At 47.9% G+C, this 19,242-nt stretch overlaps 1 protein-coding gene across 2 annotated transcripts in view; it reads right to left on the bottom strand.

Moving 5' to 3' along the window:
• The window catches only part of LARGE1 (LARGE xylosyl- and glucuronyltransferase 1), a 522,466-nt gene that overhangs the window by 501,630 nt on the left and 1,594 nt on the right, over positions 1-19,242 (bottom strand). The window contains exon 1 of one of the 2 annotated variants that reach the window (XM_090272549.1): positions 18,317-18,381. The exons of the other annotated variant lie outside the window; for it this stretch is intronic. The gene's annotated coding sequence lies outside the window, so the exon portion shown is untranslated. Of the gene's footprint in view, positions 1-18,316; positions 18,382-19,242 lie in introns of those variants that run through there. 2 annotated transcript variants of the gene reach the window in all.

The following is a 19,242-nucleotide window of genomic DNA, read 5'->3' as shown; positions in this document are numbered from 1 at the left end:
TTACAACCACGCAGGGCAGAGTGAGTGGCCAGCAAGTCAGGACAAGGCAGGTGAGCAGGAGTGTCAGACACCCCCACTCTCCCCCCACCCCGGGGGGGACACTCCCCTTTTAAGTCTACTGTCAAGTTGCTCCTTGTTTCCAGAGAACCCAGAGCTCAGGTCAAACACTCACACTTCCCAAAGGACTTTTAATTGAAAAATCGCACAGAACATGTCATGTGTCAGATCTGCAGGCTCACTACATACCACATACTGGGAATCGGAGGCATCCATCACCCCTGGGGCATTCTGCCACCACCCAGGGGCTATGTTTCCGAAACACTTTCTCGGTGTGACAGTGTCTGACCCTTAGGTTGAAGCGGGGAGCAAGTGATGGACCATGGGCGAGGCCAAGTACAGCTTAGGGAGTTATGGATTGAATTGTGTCCCCCAAGAAAGACATCTTGACGTCCTACCCTCTCCCAGGAGCTCAAACTGTGACCTTATAGGAAAACAGGGTCTTTCTAGAGAGTTCAAGGTGAAATGAGGTCTGTAGGCTGAGCCTTCACCCAATATGACAGGTGTCCTAACACAAAGGGGACATTTGGACAAGGAGACGCATACAAAGGGAAGACAATGAGAAGATACCCGGGGAGAAGATGGCCAAGCAGCTGGAGTGAGGCATCTCTGACCGAGGGTGGCGAAGGACGGCCAGCAAATGCCAGAAGCTAGAAGGGGCAAGGAAGGACTCTCCACCAGAGCCATCAGAGACAGGGTGGCTTCCTGACACCTTGTGACAGCTTGATTGAGGACTTCTGGCCTCCAGAACTGGGAAACAATACACGTCTCCTGTTTTAAGCCCCTGGCTTTGTGGCGTTTGGCTACAGCAGCCACAGGAATCTAATACGGGAAGGTAAGCACCTTACCCAAGGTGAGCTGGCAGAAACACGCAAATAGCAATAAACCCTGCGCTGTCAAAGCTGCTGCCTCCTGGGCCCTGTTCTCTGGGAGGCAGTGACTTGCTTTCAGTAAAGACAGTCTCTTAGTCGCTTAACACAATCCACACTGACCTAAAAGGAGGTGATAATTAGAGGATGGATTTTTTAAAACTTCATCCTCCTCCCAGGTAACATCTGTGCACTTCAACCACATCCTACAGCAAAAAGCGCTCCAAAGCATTAAGTAAAATTTCTGGATTGTACGGAAGCAACATTTGGGTGGGGGTTTTCTTCTGTTTTTGACATGAAAAGACAATTTGGCCAACTCCTCCCCACATCTTTTCAGCTGTGATATCCCATTACAAGCATCGGCAGACCAGACAATGAACACACAAGACACATGAAAACAATGATAAATCAGGAGCAAGAACAATGGCAACAGTTTTGCACAGCAGGATGACAGACAGGCTTGTCATCTGCTTAAAGAAGAGGGACTCTGGGTGTGAATGGAAAGTAATTTCTCTCTGACATCACATCCTTTAGGGAGTTGGGTCAAGTAGATTCACAAAACCCCACACTTGTAACTTGGTCCCCACGACGCAAAACGTAGAATGACAAGACTCTCTCCTTCACATGCACCAGCCCTGGGACAAGGACAGAGGCGGGCTGAGCTCTGGGCCGGATAATCCACTGCTCCAGGGCAAAGAGGAAGACATACCGATGTTGGTCTGAGTGTAAGAATCCTGCCTTAGGGTCGCCTCCAACCATGCCCCCCCAAAAAGTCAAAACATCTCACAGCCCAAATCGGGGTATTTCTGAGAGGTTGTTACTCCAACAACAGTGGTAGCGCCAAGCTGGGGAGGCCGCAGGCCCACGTTTCCACTATCAGTCCCCCAGCACTTCTGGTAAGCTCACAACCTGTTTCTATCTCTACACTTGGTCTTCCCTCTGCTCCTGTGAAAGGGGAGAGTGTGCCCGACAACAAGCTGTGTCAAAGTACCATCCCTGAAAGAGTTAGGTTGCTTTTGCATTGGTGAATCCCTTACTAATTTGTATTGCAAATAAGGTCTGTACATGATTATTAGTTTCCAAAATATAACCCGTTCACAGCATTGAAACAGCAGCTAGTGTTATGTGCTGAATTGTGTCTCTCCCAAATTCAGAGGTTGAAGCCCTAACTCCACTTGCCCAGAGTATGGCTGTATTTGGAGATAAGGTCTTTAAAGAAGTGATTAAGGTTAAATGAGGTTATGATGGTGGGTCCTCATCCAATCTGGGTAGTATCCTTATAAGAAGAGGAAATTAAAACACAGAGAGAAGACCACGGGAAGACACAGGGAAAAGACAGCCATCTGCAAGCCAGGAGAGAGGCCTCAGAAGAGAACACCCTGCCGACACCTTAATCTTGGATGTCCGGCCTCTAGAACTGTGAGAAAATAAATCTCTGTAGTTTAAGCCCTCCAGGTTGTGGTATTCTTGCCATGGCAACCTGAGCAGACTAACACGGATGGAGTTCCACAATTTTTAATTTCTTTTCTTTATTGTATAACTAATAGTCTTGGAAGGAAGGAAGGAAAGAAGGAAAAAAGGAAGGAAGGAAGGAAGGAAGGAAGGAAGGAAGGAAGGAAGGAAGGAAGGGAGGGAGGCAGGGAGGGAGGGAGAGAGGGAGGGAGGAAGGGAGGAAGGAAGAAAGAAAATACATTAAGGGATTTTTTTTTTTTTTGCCATTTCCTTAAGTCTTAAAGTTACCAACACAGGGAACAGAAGGTACCACTAGTATCACTGTGTCAACACATGTTGGCCAGCAGTGGGTATAAACAAAGTACATCCTGGAGAGTAACAGGGCTTTAGAAACAGACCTGTAGTCTGAAGGATGAGATTTCAAGATCATCAGGTTAATCTTCCCATTGAACACGGCTGGTTTTCTGTTTGCCCAGCGTCTCTTCAGAAACCGCCCCTTCCCCGGTACCGGGTGGGCAAAAGGAGGATTGCAGATCTTCGTACGGAAAAAGGCAGGCAGGTGTGATTATTACAATAGCTTTATTAACTCACAAAAATGTCACTCACAACTCTTACTCTACTTTTGCCCAGCTCGGTATAGTCAAGAATATAGTCAATAATAATTCCAGGTGAGCCCTGGCTCATGTGGCTCAGTGGATTGAGTGCCGGCCTGCAAACCAAAGGGTCATCGGTTCGATTCCCAGTCAGGGCACATGCCTGGGTGGAGGGCCAGGTCCCCAGCTGGGGGCGCACAAGAGGCAGCCACACATTGACGTTTCTCTCCCTCTTTCTCTCTCCCTTCCCCTCTCTCTAAAAATAAATAACTAAATAATAATTCCAGGTGAATACTGAAATGTCGGGGGAATACTTTATAAAGTTTATGATTGTCTCATCACTATGCTACACACCAGAAACCAATATAAAATAGTGAAAGTAAACTAATTAAAAATTTTAAAAAAATTAAAAATGGTAAAAATAAAATTAAACAATATAATTACATGATTATAAAAAATAAAAAAAAATAAAAAAACCCACCCCTTCCCCACTACCCAAGCAATTCAAATAGGATGGATCCATTCTCCTCAGACCAGCCCCAGGGAGGTGATCTCAGCCCTCCTAACCAGATCCCAACCAGATCTTTTATCAGATCTATGCAAACGAAGATGCTCTCCTTCAGCTGGGATGGCGAGATGGGCAGGGTGTAAGGCTGGGGCTCCTAAGGACCATCTCTGCCAGCCATGGGGACTCTCTGCCTGAGAATGACACCAACATGGAAAAAAACTGAGCCAAAAGATGGAGCAAGGACTTCTTGGTGATGCCTGTGCGTCTGGATCCAGCACTGACTGAGCCTTCCCTCTATTTTTCAGTTCCTTGGACAGTTAAAGTCCAATTTTTAAAATTTGTTTAACATCAGTGTGAATGGGGCTTCTATCATTATGTCTAAAACAGTCCTCATCAGGCCTTGGAGGGACTCTGGTGGGCCTGACCCCAGGACGAGCTACACGTCTAACGGTTTCACCAGAATGGCAAGGGTGCTTAACCAAAAGAGCAATGCATGAGCTTTCAGAGACATTGACGCCCCTGAAATTCTATGAAGAAATTGTGTGTGTGTGTGTGTGTGTGTCTGTGTATGTGTGTGTGTGTGTCTGTGTATGTGTGTCTGTGTATGTGTGTGTGTGTGTGTGTGTGTGTGTGTGTGTGTGTGTGTGTAGGGGTCTGTGGCAGAAGACAACCTAAGAATTACTCACCCAAACCCAAACTTCAGTAACTCAGGGGGAAAGTATAGTAAGTACAATGCCCCTCAAGCTCAACTGGAATTCTGAAATTTGAAACACTTGCACGGCTTATTATCTTGCCTACTTTTAGGCTGACATCTAAAGTCTTCATCATACACTGAATCATTTCTATGGATATAATTTTCAGCATACTGTAAACATTAACATTTTAAAATAAAATTTTGCATCACATTTAAAAAGTGGGATCTAGCAATCTGATAGCCACCATTAATTTTAAAAATTCAAGAACAAGTTATTTTTTTTAATCTGAGAATGTTATATTATTCTTTACCATGAGAAGGGGGCCCAAATGCCCTGTTTAAACAGGGCACCAAGTTTAAACAGGGAAAAGAGGATGTGGAAAGGGGTGGCCCTGCTGGAGTGCCTCCACCAGAAGGTTCCCACACACCAATTTCAAACAGTTCCTCTGTTTGGTGTCCTTTGAAGTTTTTATACCCAGATCAATGTACCAGAGTCAGATCAGTGTTGGGGAAGAGACGTGACTTTAGAAGATGGGGAAGATGACTGTGAAAAAGAAGATGGAAGGAAGAACTGTGGACCTGGTGGGGGTGGTCTCAGGCCAATCAATTTTGGGGAAGGGTCCATAGGTGAAGTTGAAAATCTGGAAATGGATTCCCTTAAAACTATCTGCACCAGCATAATCCATGGGAAGTCTTCATGTGCCCCCGGTGTAGGCATATTCCAGTGTCAGGTGACCTGGGTTGGTAGATTATGAGACAGAGATTAAGAGGAAAGAGTCTGGAGACACAACTGGGTTCTACTCTGTGGCTTTGTCCCTTGGGCAAATAACCAAGGCTCTGAACCTCAGTTTCCTCACCTTTACAATGCAACTGCTCAGCTTGGAGGGTTGTAGTGAAGACCAAAGGCATCACGCATGTAGGGCACATCTCATGAGCCCATAAGAGACATTTGGTCAATGGTAGCTACAGTTGTTACCACCATTATTACTGTTACTGTTATTTTAAATACTGTTAATCACAAGTTGCCGAGGAAGAGTCCTTCCCTACATCATTCATTCGTTCTCATCTCCCTTACCTGTCAGAGCCCAACTTTCCAATGAGAGAAAGGAGCAAGCAGACAGAAAGCTCGTGGAAGAATGCGCTGTGGATAGCAAGCAAGCCTTTGCCTTTACTTCAGGGCCTCTGGAAACTTCCTGAGACTTCTGGACAGAGCTGCAAGAGAACAATGGTGGCCTCTCTCATCCCCAGGAGTCACCTGTTTTCTGACTTTAGCAAGGACAACCACCGTAAGTGGTGAAGAGCAATTCGTAGGGAGTGGGGAGAAGACATAGAGAAGCTGTAAATAATAACAATTACAACTGCTAATACACATTTAGTGTTTTCTGAGTGCCAACCCTGTTCTAAGCATTGCACACGCATTAACAGACTTAATGAACTCAAAAATGCTGTTTCAAAAGGAGTTATAGACAAACCCAAGCTAAAGAAAAAGGAAAATCTCAAAAACTAAGACCCAGAGAGTGTATCCCTTCGTACGCAGTAAGTCAGACCACCGCTAGAAAAGCAACAGGGCTTTCTGAGCCGTGTAACCAACACCCATACCGAAAACAAGTTTATAAAGTTTTGCCAGTGCCTGAATCACACAAACCCTCTGAGAAGCCCACGGTTCATCTATCACTCCTCCGTGATTCATTAGACAAACCTAGTCATGCAGCAGCAATGCCTGGTTTACAAGGGCGGCGCCAATAAAAACCCAGATGGACCTCACAAATACTAGGGACAGTGTGAAATTTTCTGACATAAACACGTGGTTATCCAGAGAAGAGTCTCTGGGCACTGGTGCTGAGCTTCTGCACCAATCTCTCCAGTTCTCCCCGGCCACTCCTCATCCTGATAACTTCTCAGTCCATTGTAATTGCAATTCTGCACCAGGTGCTCTAAAGAATGTGGAATGGTATCAAGCCTAGTAAACAGAAACCATGGCCAAAAGCTCCAGCAGCATCTACGGACCAACGGCGTAGCCAGAAAGAATCAACCACATGCGGACAAGGCCTGCTGTCACTTGAAAGAAAGGTATGCTTTGGATTGTCTGGTAATGACTCCCAAGGACTGATCTTCTCCATCGGGCTTTTAAAAGTCTAAGAGGAGAGGAAGAGGAGGCTGAAGCTCTGAGAACATGGAAAAAGCAAAGGGTGAATACCGCAAATAGAAGAAGGTGGGGGTGAGGGTGGTGGCAACGGAGTAGTTGAGGTTTCACAGGCCAAGAGAAGAGGTAGTGACAAGGGGCACCAAGGGTCTTCAAGCTGCCCTTCTCCCACTTCAATATTCAGCCTTGAGGACTTGCACGAAGACGTTCCTCAGTCTGGAAAGACGGCAAGAGCGCCTTCTCCACCTCCTCCTTGACCTCTACCACCTCCACCTCCTCGATTTCCACCGCTTTCACCTCCAGACCAACTCTATCTCTACCATCACCACCACCTCCACCTCCAGCTCCAGCTCCAGCTCCGCCACCTCCACCGCCACCACGTTCCTTGGAGGCATCACTGTGCCCAGGGAAGGTCCACGACCATTCTGGTCATTGGCAAGGGGGCATACGTTCTTTAGATTCCAGAACACCTTAAGAAGCTAATTCACATCCCCGCACATGCCCCTGCAGCACAGTGAAATTCTTAGGTTCAGCAGGGAAGGGTTACGTTATGCCTGGATGACACGTTCAATAAAATCCGAAATAACCACCACCATCAGCACCGCCACCTTGCACTGGGTAGATAGCACGCTCCCGGCACATGCTAAGACACGGAGGCACCCCCAGAGTCATCAGATGCTGTCTTTGCTGAAAGGCTCCCACACTCTGGCTAGACTGCTGCCTGGGAGAACTGGGAATACGGTGCAGAGCGCACAGCAGCGGAGCCAGGCCAAGGTATAGATGCAGCTTGGAGGAAGGACAGCCGGAGCTGGGTTTTGAAGGAAAACTAGACTCATTCCAGGCAGATAAAGAGGGAGAGAGCTTATCAGGCAAAAGGAGAGGCTATGTACACAGCCTGGCAGGGCTGGGGAGAAATAACCGGTAAGGAAGAAAAATAATGAGTTAGGGATGGGTGATGCTTGAGTCGGGAGGGTGAGGGAAGATGAGGCTGCAGAGAAAGGTGGGGGCCAGTTCATAACTAGCTTTCAGTGCCCTGATAAGAAAGCGAAATGTTTTCCAGTGGCTGAGAGTAAGCCAGTGAGGGTAAGCACACAGAACATTCTAGAAAAGTCCTCGTTCTTTAAAGATTAAAAATAAAGACTCTCTATCTGTAAGGGATTGGATTTTCCAATTTGAAAAAAAAAAAATCTGTTATCCAGAATGGCTTACTCTCCTATTCTAAAAAGTGTGTTGTGTAATCTCTCGGCAAGGCCCTCCCTAGGCAGAGACACTACTACCAGTCACGGGACACGCCACACAGGCTGCCCTCGGAAGGTGACGGGAGTCCAGATGTCAGAGCACCACTAGTTTGCCCTCGGCCGTCCGCAGCTGCGTTAGGAACCGCTCATGAGGAAAAAGAGAATTTTCTCTAGTACGCCCCTGATTGGGTCTCATCCAAGGCTAGGAAGAAGGTTGTTCTATAACCCCGGGGCTCCTCTGAACACACCCTCAATGAGAAAGGCTCTGGAGAGTCTATTTTCACCCAAGCTCCATCCCCATGCCCGGCCGAGCCAAGGGAGAAAGTGCTATTTTAAGAATCGTGGCTGGTGTCACAAGCAGACTTTATTCCAATGAGGCAGCTTTTCAGCGGGCAGTGAAAACCACCGGAGCCCTCAATACCAGTGAACGATGGGAGAAAAATTTGGGCGCTTCCCTCGGCTCCCATCCTACTAAAACAATTCTAGCCAGGTGGCCTTGAAAACGTCATGTATGAACTTGTGCAAAAGCCTGTTCAGTGACCTCCCAGCTTCCGTTTCTCCCCACTCCAATCTGCCCCCAATTCAGTAGCCCCTCTCTATATCGCAGTCCACTTATCGCGGCCTCACTGTATTGCGGGATTTTTAAAACTATTATATTTAATAATTTATTGCGGATTTTTCGATATATCATGGGATTTTGCGGTACTGTATACACCTATGTTGTTAAAGTTACATAGGTTTAAGAATGTGGAATATGTTTAAGAGCATAAGTAGTGTTTATAAAAGTGTGGGAAAGGTTAATACGGGAGTGGGAAAGGTTAATAATGGACTGGGAACAGTTTATAAGTGTGTGGGAAGGGTTTATAAAGCCTTAAAATATATATAAATACTAAAATAAATGTAAGGTTCCTACTTCACAGATTTTCACCTGTCGCGGGGGATCTAGAACGTAATACTCACGATAAGTGAGGGAATACTGTACTGCTTCCAGGTTCATTTCCCTAAAACAGAGCTTTTAACAGTTAACATGCCACCCTGCTGGTCCAGTCACCCTGCCTTCTGAAAGCGATGGCCCCAATCTAGCTTGCCCCAACTTCATCCCCACCTCCCTGCTTATTCTATAAGCCAAAAATGCATACCTGTGCATGGTCAGCCAAACCTGGCCGCTCTACCTCCCTTTAAGTCCTCCACGCAAATTTTAATTAGCCTGTGTCCAAAGCCTCAACTCAAATCCTATTTTCCTCCAGGTTAAGCAGCTAAAAGTCGGCCCCCAGCCCTGATTTCCCATCACGTTTCAGCTCCCGCCGTCCGCCACCTTTAACTGCACGGCCACGTTGTTTCTATTGTTGCTCTGCGAGGTCCATTTCAGGCTTCCACTGTTGCTTAGCTTACCACACAATGTTCTACAATTGCCCCAACTATGTGGGCAGGGACAGAAGGCTTTCATTTCATTTAATAAGTGTTTATTACAGGGTTCCTCCATGCTAGAGGTGGACATAACAGGACGCTCCCATAGATACAAGGATGGGCGTGACCCAGTCACGGTCCCGAAGGAGCTGACGCAGGAGAGAGGAAATGAATGCAGATGCTGGCAATGCCGTGCACACAGTGACGGGTACAGCCTTTGGGGTATTTGGGGTAATTCTTCTTCTCACCCTGTTCCTCCGTCGCGTATTCACTAAGACCCAGATCTGATCTCTTCTTTGACGCCCTCAGACATGATGCTACCCAACATCCTCTGCTCACCGCTCTTTGTCAGCATTTCGCTGCCTCACCCAGACAAGGCTACTAGATGGGTGGCAGGTGGCCTCCTCACCTCCACATTCCCACTGTCAAGCAGGGACCTGCACATAGGAGCCTAGTGAATGCTGGCTGGGTGCGTGAAGGCAACACCATCAAAGGGACAGAGTGCGTGCAGCCTACGGCAGGAAGGAGAGATTATGACCCGACAGGACAGGAGAGAGGATGGGGAGTCTGATCCTGCAGAGGGTGTAGCAGAAACAAGTCCCGTTGAGAAAACAAGGGGCATTTTAGTGCAACAGCCAATAGGCTGGAGGCGGAGAAGACCTTCAGAGGGGTCACAGGACTCACAGTGAAGCCCGAGACATTGGGGAGCAGGGGCAAGGTTGGCACTGAGGAAGAGACTGAGGAATCTGAACAGCTGAGAGGCAGGTCCCAGCGGCACGCCTCATGGCTGCGTGACCTGCGCCAGCCTCGGCTTCCGCATGTGCAAAGTGGGAGCGTCAGACCGGCCCCCTTCTAGGGGTTGATAAAAAGAAGGAATAGCACAAAACGCTCAAATGGAAGAGGGCCTGGCACAAAGGACACTACTGGGGACTGTGCTTTTGGGTGTGGAACAGACTGAAGCAGAGGGCGTGGGAGGCCGGGGGGGGGGGGGCAGAGGACAGATGTCTAAAGGTCGTGGGCTGTGAGAAGGCATCAGGAAGCCCGCGTTCTGGTCCTGCTTCCCTTCTGGACCATTCTCTTTCCCTCCCTAGCCTCAGTTTCCACGGCTGTGAACTGGAGCTGATGGTCTACCGGGGCTCTGAGCCCTGGCGCCATCTCAACACAGCGGCTCTGCGCTGCACAGAGGAGGTATCAGTGAGCACCAGCAACACTGAAAAGGCCAGGTGGGAACAACGGACATCAACCGAGAAAGGGGAGCAGTCACCGAAATGGCAGAGGCCAGTTCTTCCTACTGGACACAGAGCACACATGTCCCTTCCTCCCCGGTCTCAAGTCCCCTTCATCCTCCTAGCACGTGAGCCAGGCCTCGCCTCTCCATCTTTTCGTAACCATCATGAACAGCTCTGGGAATAGACCATCAGCAATCCATCCTCTGCTTTGTCATGTTTGAGATGCTTTTCAAGTCACTTTCAAGATAGTGAGGCACATACACGGGAACAAGGTTTAGAGCACGCCCCCTCCTCTCCAGCCAGATAAGTCCAAGTCCCTACGAATGGAGAGGAAAGAAACACACAAGACATCCCGGTATTGTACTCCCTTGCCTTTTTACAAAGCCCTCAGTGTTTGCAACACAACAACGATCCCTAAGAGAACTTGTTTGCTGATCTGAAATGTCTTTTCACATTTTTTAAAATAACAGCTTCCTGCAGAGGCATCACGGAGTCCAGTCCAAGTCTGGACGCCTCCAGGTATTCACTCACCTCTCCACCCCCCCCACCCATCGCCCTACACCAGTACTGAAAACACGACCATTCAGGATTCATTCACAGAACAAATCACTTCGTGTGGACACAAGTAACGATACTTATTAAGTGCAGGCCCACTAAGCACTGGCACCAAGCCTGGGGGTGGTAAAAGCCCCACCCACTTATCACTCTGCCTGGGCCTCTGTTGGCTTCTGAAGGGACCACAAAATGTCATTCCCAGACGAGAGCTGACATCAGTCAAGGCGGCTGGTACACAAATAGGGTTGACTTATTAAGGATCTACGTAACTGATCTGGAAATAAAAGGGAGGAGGGACGGTTCCCAGTTAGGCACGTAAATGTTAACCTCACTCAATAAACATGGATTCAGTGTAGCCAAGGCAATAACAGAATAACTCTGAAGAGCCCACGATTCCCTGCTGGATTTAAATTTTTTAAAAAAGAGAAAAAGAAAACGAGGAAGAATGAAATTCCCATATGCCCATGTGGTGCTGCAAATCCTCCTAAATTTGAATGCTGGGAAGATCAGCAAGCTCTTTCCTCCCAGTTGGCCTTGGTACTTCAGGGAAAAAAAAAAAAATGTTAAGAGCAAAACCCTTCGCAGCAGTCAGGGCTCCATCTCCATCTGCCATCCAAAGCACAGCCTCTTCGTGTGACAAGAGAGGCTAAAATTATGGGTGAGATGGCACTTTCCATTCTAGCTCCGGCCTGTGATTATCTACAACTCCAGGTTGCCCAAAATTACCTCGGGAGCCTTAAATGCCTTGCATTTTATTTCATTCCTAGAATGAATTCTTTTTTGGAAACTTTCCTAAGAGATAAAGGAACAAAACACCAAAAAGCCCCAGATATTTCAGCTGCAGGGAAGGAAGAGCCAGGAGGCAATCATGATTTTGATTTTTTTTTTTTTTTAACATCTCATGCACACCACCTCTACTGTATCCTTAGGCAGAACAAAATTAATTCCATGTCTCGGCAATTATGAAAATTCAGAAACCTGGAAACTCTTACCGAATTTACTCTATGAACCACTTCTGGTCTTGATATATTCTTAGACGTAGTCTGTGAGGATGGTTAAGAAACTGATGCAGGAGGGAAGTTATGGCTGATATCTCCACGAAGAACTCGTTAAATAAGCAATCTGACCCACGTAAGTAAGTGACATTACGTGATAGGTTAGTGGTTACAAAATTTATGTAACTACTATATTCCTTCCTGTAATACGGTTAGATATTAGGCTCCTTGGCAAGTAAACCTAGTGAGTTATCTGTTAAAACATTTGAAAAGTTTCTACTTGATTTTAATGTACCACGTGAGGCTCCCAAGAGCATCCATCATGATTGCGTTAATCGCATAATTTGAAATGCAGCTAGCGGTTTTTTAAAAACTTGTTATGAATCCATTTTGTAACATAAAAATCTTTTTCTGTACCCCCAATTACTTATCTTAAATGATTTGCTTTTAAGATCAGATTGTATATGCCAAGTGCTCCTAAAATAGGGCAATCTTATACTTAGCTTCAATATTGAAATAATAACGTAACAAACTTTATATCTGCATTGCACTCACTTCTCATCTCCCCTTTCTAATAAGCGCGGCCGTCTTTACCCAGGAGGCCAGCGCCAGAGGGGTGAGTAGCCTTCTTTCTAGCAACTCACGAACTGGGAGGCACGTGTTCTTCCTGACTTGTACTTCAACAGGATTGCTCTCTGCGCCTTTTCTTCTTCCAAACATCACTCCCTACATACTCACCCAATAGCTCCCCTAACAAGGTAACCTCCCAGGCTTTGCGAAATCCGGAAAGGTCAATTCAGCTTTTATTGACTTAATTTAGAAAAAAATTTAAATTGTTAGCATTGCTTTTTATCGCAAAGCATTTAATTCTCACGTGTAAGGAATAGTGTAACATTCCAGAACCAACAGGTATGCACAATACATAAAGTGAACAGGCAAGTCTACTTATACGTGAATGACCTTCTACATCAAAGAGGTTCTAAAGCAGCCTGCATTATACAGACTCTACCCCCAACAGAGCAAAGACATTGTGACTTTTATCTTCAGCACTGCATACTTACAATGTTTTCTGCTTTAGGGTAGGGTACATCTTTGAACTGGTCAGACTTCTTCCCATTTCAGAGAGAGAAAGTTCAAAATAGTCCAAGCTTTGCCACTCCATAGCTTAAGCAAGACCTTTCCCTGTCTGGGTCTCTAAATTCTTAGTTACCAGACAAAAAAAAAAAAAACTCACTTATGTAGAGAGACCAGCCTAAAGCCCAGAGAGGTCAAGAAGTATTCTAAGGTCACACAGCAAGTTAGCACAGAATGATGTAACACTCCTATTTTTAAAAAACCCCCTTGCCTCTCACTTAACACAGGGAAGGGAGGTAAAGACCACACACACACACACACACCAGGGTTCTTTTACCCTTTTACCTCCACTGGCCTTGCTCCTGCTTCTGAAAACCTAAATATACTTGGCCCTAGAGATTGCTGCTGCAACTATGATTTCCCATCCACTCTAATACCCTCTGCTGGTTGCGCTGTTGAGTTTCTTCCTTACTACAGAGTTTCCTCATTCTAGAACACACACACATGCACACACTCCCCCATCCTCAAGATTATAAAACTCTTCCTTTCCCAATAGCAAAAAAGATTAGGCCAGAACTGAAGTGATTCAAATACAGAACTCTCGTTCCATCGTTAAAAACGACCATAACTCTACCCAGAAGCACATCTGATAAGATGGAATTTGTTCTCACAGAGGATTTTCCCCTCACAGTACATATTGTTTGTCAGGAACATCGTCATTTCTCCCACTGCTGCATAATCACATAATGAAAGCCCCAGATGTAATGCATGTACACAAGAGGACAGGCGGATGGTTCATAAGGGACCCTTTCTCCATTCACATTGCTAATAGTTTGTTAAAGAACAGGCAGAATGCATGAATAAAGGACAGAAAAGAAATTTTCTGTTTTTAATAAAAATGTGGAATGATCAACGAGCACCCCTGGATCGTACCCAGCACTGGGTCTTGCCATCTGAGTACACAGAGCATGAAGCTAAGATGCAGTACTCAGCGTGGAATGCTATTAAATTATTTCCCTCCTAACATCGAGCTTGCTTTTCCCTCTTCTAAACCATCCCTTCTTCCAGCCACGCTAACGACTACTATTTGCCATTCACACATACGTACTTTAAGGTTTCCATGCGGTTCTTCCTGCCTGGGATGCCTTTTCCTTTCTACTCTCCTGGCAATATCAAACCTGTCCTTTGAACAAACCTGTACAATAGTACTTAGCTCATAGTAATGGTTCAATGTCTGCCTCCCCTAAAAGACTATAAACTAAACATGGAACTTCTGTAGCCTCCACAGAGCATGGGATCTGGCACATAATAATGTTTAATTATTACTTGTTGAGTTAAAAGAAAAAAAAAAGTCTTCTAAAATACATTTACTCACGCCTTAACTTCACTGGCGGCTGCCTCCTGCTCTTTAGATGTCAGGATGGTCAGAAGGGACTGCGTGCCCCTCAATGTCAAGTACTCAAGGGTGAAGCAGCAAAGTCTCATCCACACTAGTAGACGCTCTGTGGTGGCGGTCATTCAAAGGTGTGTCCTAAGGAAGGCCAGAATCCTGTCTCAACTTCTTACTCTACCTCTGCCGTGTGGCTTCCCTGAAATTCACAAGCCTTCATTCATGCCTTAGGACCACAGTATATTTCGTCTCCAGGACCAGTTTGCGCTAGTCGATGCTCAATGGCAAGTTTAATAGTGTTTTCCTGTTCCAATCTCTTACCCCTTGGCTATACTGCGCCTATGAGAATCCATCTATAAAGCCTTAATAGCAGAAATAAAGCTTTACACTGACCATTTTCCCTGGACCACAACAATAGCTCCCCTCAAGCTACCTAAATATGCACTATACATGGGGGTAAATGATCAAAACCACGATCAGCCGGACCCCAGAGTTCAGGGAAATATAATAACTCACGCAGGCTTCAAACACTGAGCTAATTTCACATGCTGGGTTGGGTCTCTGAGACTCTACTAAGACCTAAACCTTGGCAATGTTTGCCTTTTTTCGTGCCAGTCTTCTAAACTGGGTAGTCTCTTCTTGGGCTTTCTCTCTCACCTGTCCTGTCTGCCTACCTCTGCGGTCAGCTTTGATGAGACTTGGCCACTGTGGCTAAGGTGAGCCTGGGCCATGGGGCTTTGTTCTTCGGCGAAATAGAATTACCTTCCAATTCTGCTGGAAGAAACCTAGCCCCTAATGATCACATACTATTAACGATGCAAATCTGAACATTAATGATTTCATACTGTTAAAAGTGCAGGGAGCGGCTCAGATGAAAGTGTAACTACATTATCAAACGTCATGTTACATCTGTAGGCAACGGATCCTTGAAAACAATGCTGGGTTTCAGGGAATCCGCCCCTACGCGGTGCGTGGTCAGCATATAACTTTGGACTCTACAGCGGGCAGTTCACATCTGCCAATTCAACCAACAGCAGATCGAAAACAGTATTTTCCATCCATGGTTGGGAATCTGAGGTTGGGAACACAAAAATACTGTTTTCCATCAGGGTTTGTTGAATCCTCAGACGTGAAACCTGAGGACAGGAAGCTGTCTGGATTTCCTGGAAAAAAAAAAAAGAAAAAAGAAAAATGGGCGCATAAGGGAACCCATGCGGTTCAAACCCTACTGTTCAAGGATCAGCTGTATGTATAACATACGTCCTTCTAAGAGGATGATAGAAATTTCAAGTTTAATGGAGTTGAACCTAGACTCCATCTAGAATGGAGGAAGTCTGATTTTATGGAGACTGGGGGGGATGTGCAGTCCCAACACCAAAAAGTGGAGTTTTGATCACAAACGCTTAGGGAATTTTAAGTTAGCATGGTCTAATGCCCAAAGGATGGAGTTTTCAGGAGAGTCTGTCTCCCGAAAATGTATGCTCTCATATACTTAGCGATCACTGAGTTTTTCAGAGTCTCACCTAACAAAATAACACTGTGCAGTTAACCTGTTCTGCGTTGTCCAAGAGACGCTTTAGATGTGCGCAGGCCCCATCACTTAAGCATTAGTGCAAGCACACACTGGGTACCAAAGAGCTCGGTTCATGAGCCTTACAGATAGATAAACTGCAGCTTTTTGCAACATGGGTCCTTATGTTTCTGTTTTTTGTGTTTGTTTGTTTTTACTGAATTCATTGGGGTGACATTGGTTTGCAAAACCATACAGGTTTCAAGTGTACAACTCAATAAAACATCATCTGCATCTTGCACCCTTCGCCCCAGGCAAAGTACCCCACCCCCGCCTTTGCCCACCTCCACCCAGCCCCCGCCTTCCCTCTGGCTATCACTACACTGTTTGCGTCTGTGTGTATTATCTATATACATATATGTGTGTATATATGTATATGTAAAAATATATACGTGTGTGTGGTAGGTATATATGTTGTTGTGGTTCATCCTTTCACCTTCTTTCACCCAGTCCCTGCAACCTCCATCCCCTCTGACACCTGTCAGTCTGTTCCATGTATCCACGCCTCTGTTTCTCTTTCGTTTGTCAGTTTATTTTGTTTATCGGATGCCACAAATAAGTGAGATCGTATGGTACGAGTCCTTGTGTTTTCCTCACCGGTGGCAGAATAGAAAACTAGTCCCCCTAGTGTCCTGCCACTGTAGGTGGCTTCAGATGGAGACACTCCTGCCTTCTGCATCCACTTTAAAGCACAAGCTCAGGAACCCAGAACCAAACCTTCCCCTCTGTCCCAAGAGATGGAAGCATGCCCCGGACCTGTGATGAGGCGACAAATTCTTGGTTTCAATGCCACGGGCCCTTCTAGTTATGGTTTAAAAGACAAAGGGGTCCGCACCACCTCACACCAAAAAGCGAACCCACAACCCAGCCCACACATGTTAGCTACTTCTGCTCACTGCAGAGCGATGGGTCTGGGAAGACCTCTCTGTCCTACGATGCTGACTTGTTTCTTTTCCTGACACTCTTGAAAACCCACGAATCTCCAAATCTTGATAACTTTTGCCTCTCTATCCCAGTTAGCCTTCTTCCTCATGTGAAACCAACAAGGCCAGGCTCAATAAATGTGTGTTCTCCTTCAAGCAATTGTCACTGAAATGAAGTACTCTTGAAAAACAGAAGGACACTAAGAGGTGTGTGAAACCTTAAAGCCAGGCAGTTGTTTTTTATCCCCAGGGAGGACTCGGCATGCCTGGGAGTAAATTCATTCATGTCACCCATTTGTGAGAGATGAGAAAAGAAATTGCCCTGTCCCTTTCCTAATTTAGAACGTTCCCTTATCTTAAGTCTATCAAAGCTGACTCCTGAGCAGGGGAGAGACAGGAGAGCTGAAGAGAAAAATTAACCTGTGGTGGTGACCTGTGTCCACGAGTGAATAAGCACTCTTGAGTTTCCACAGTATCAGGGGATGGTGTCTGCATTTAGGTGAAGAGAACCCCGTGGCACCCCCCTCCCCAGCCCCCATAGAGGAAGCCAGAGCCTGAGCTCTCTCTTGGGGCAACTTACATAAGACCCTGTAAAACTTCCTGTGACATTCACAGAAAATGTAAGCTGCTATTTTGCTCCCTCAGGAGATCATTTTTAATGGACTGTGTGGAAAAATTCAAGGATTTGGAATTCAGCAGAAATCTGCCCAACGGAGGTACATCGGCTCAGGAATGAAAAAAATATATCCATTCCTATTAAACAGGGTCACCAGGGGGAAGAGGATTCAGTGTAAGAGATGCAGTCTCTTCTTTCTGAAGTGACCTATTTAAAATCAGATTGTTCCAGGGGAAGTTCATAGGTTAAAAATATTTTAAACAGGCAAGACAGGCTTTGCAGAACTGAGGTTCCTTAAAGAAAAAAGTAAAAGAAGGTAATAAGGCAATGAACAGAATAACTTAAGGAGGCACAAACTTTGGAGTCAGCACTCCACCCTTCAGAAACAGTGGCATTCACAAAAATGCTTAGATCACTACATATTGGTCACTCATCACAGGCAGCTTTGTCTCACAGGAGTGACACTCTGCTTGGGTTTCCTCTCTACAGACATCGCTGCCACCCAGCCACTCTGTCCTATAGAGGGACTCGCAAGCTGTGGCTGCTCACCCCAAATCCGCCACCACTCTCTGCAACAAGGAGCAAAGAAAAGTTCTTCACAACATCACGGCAGGAAAAGGCAGGTAGGGATAGCCCAAGAGGGACCGCTCCAAACACAGCAGGTGCCCCCAAAGCAAAGGTGCTGCGGGGTTGGGGTGAGGGGCTGCAGACACATCACCTCCCGTTGCTAACAGGAATTTCCTTGCTTGCTCCCAGTTAGCAGCTTGTGTGCCTAGGACCCGGGTAGGCCCTGGAACGCGTCCTGGGGACAAGAATCTCAGTCTCCGGGACTTGCAGCCTCTCCAGGGCTCCCAGCCAAGGCAGCAGTGGGTGTGTGCACACTCCCTATCTCTCCACCAGAATCCTGAGCATAGGTGGTACCAGCTACAGGTTCGGAGAACTTGTCCAGCGCAGCTCTCCAGGGCGCCCCCGCGGTTGCTCTCTGGCACCTCCGGGCTCTTACCTTGGCCGTGACTGCTGCCAGGCAGAGAGAGACCGGGGAAGAGCTGAGTGACGCGGCGGCGCCGCCTAGGAGGCGCCGGGAGTCCAGGTCGGGGTCCCAACAGGAGCTGCCCTTGTTCGAACGGCGGTGCCAGGCGCACACTTTAGGGCTGCCACGGGCTCCAAACGCTGCGGAGAGGGATCGGGCCGCCCAAGCTGAGCACTCTCCCTTCTTCCTCTGCTGCTGGTGCCGCTGCCTGGAGCTGTTCCCTGCCTCGGGGACTCTTCCGAGCCGGGGGCGCCCCGCATGGGCAGAGGCCTGGGTCCGCTTCGGGCTGGGTCCGGGGAGGGGGCGCTGGGTTTAGACGCGGGGCGGCCGCCGGGGCCGGCTCCACCTCCCGAGCTCCCAGCCGCTTCGTCCCTTCAGGGCAGGGCCTGTCTGCTCCCGGTCCCGCGAGGTGAGCGCAGCCGCGCCCCCAGCCTCGGGCGCCTGGGCTCCCGCGCGGCGACGGGGCGGCGACAGTCCGGCCGGGCCGGGCGCCGAGCACGGCGGCGGGGGTGCTGCAGCCGGTCGCGGCGCCCCCGCCCCCCGGGCCTGCGCCGCCCGCCCGCGGCTCCGCGGGAAGAAGGCGCTGGAGAGGGCCTCGCCCCGGCCTGGGGCGCGGGGCTGGGGGCGCGGGGCCGGGGGAAGCGCCCCGGGAAGGTCACCGGAGCGGAGGCGGGGCGCAGCGCGGTAGGTGCGGGGAGCCGAAGAGGGCGGCCCCGCAGCCGCCGGGAGCGCTCGCCGGCCTCGGCCGCCGCCGCCTCCGAGACGTGCCTGCTTCTCCGAGCGCCCGGCGCTCGGAGCAGGGCGGCCGCGGCAATCGCCGCCGGCAGCCAGGCGCCACTAGCGGGAGCCGGCGCACGATCCCCGCCTCTCGAGCCGGGGCTTGGCTTGGGCCGCCGTGC

Source organism: Furipterus horrens, unplaced genomic scaffold (genome assembly GCF_987537825.1).
Source record: "Furipterus horrens unplaced genomic scaffold, mFurHor1.1.pri manual_scaffold_4, whole genome shotgun sequence".
NCBI classification, from domain to species: Eukaryota; Metazoa; Chordata; class Mammalia; order Chiroptera; family Furipteridae; genus Furipterus; species Furipterus horrens.
This window is presented reverse-complemented; position numbering and strand designations above follow the sequence as displayed.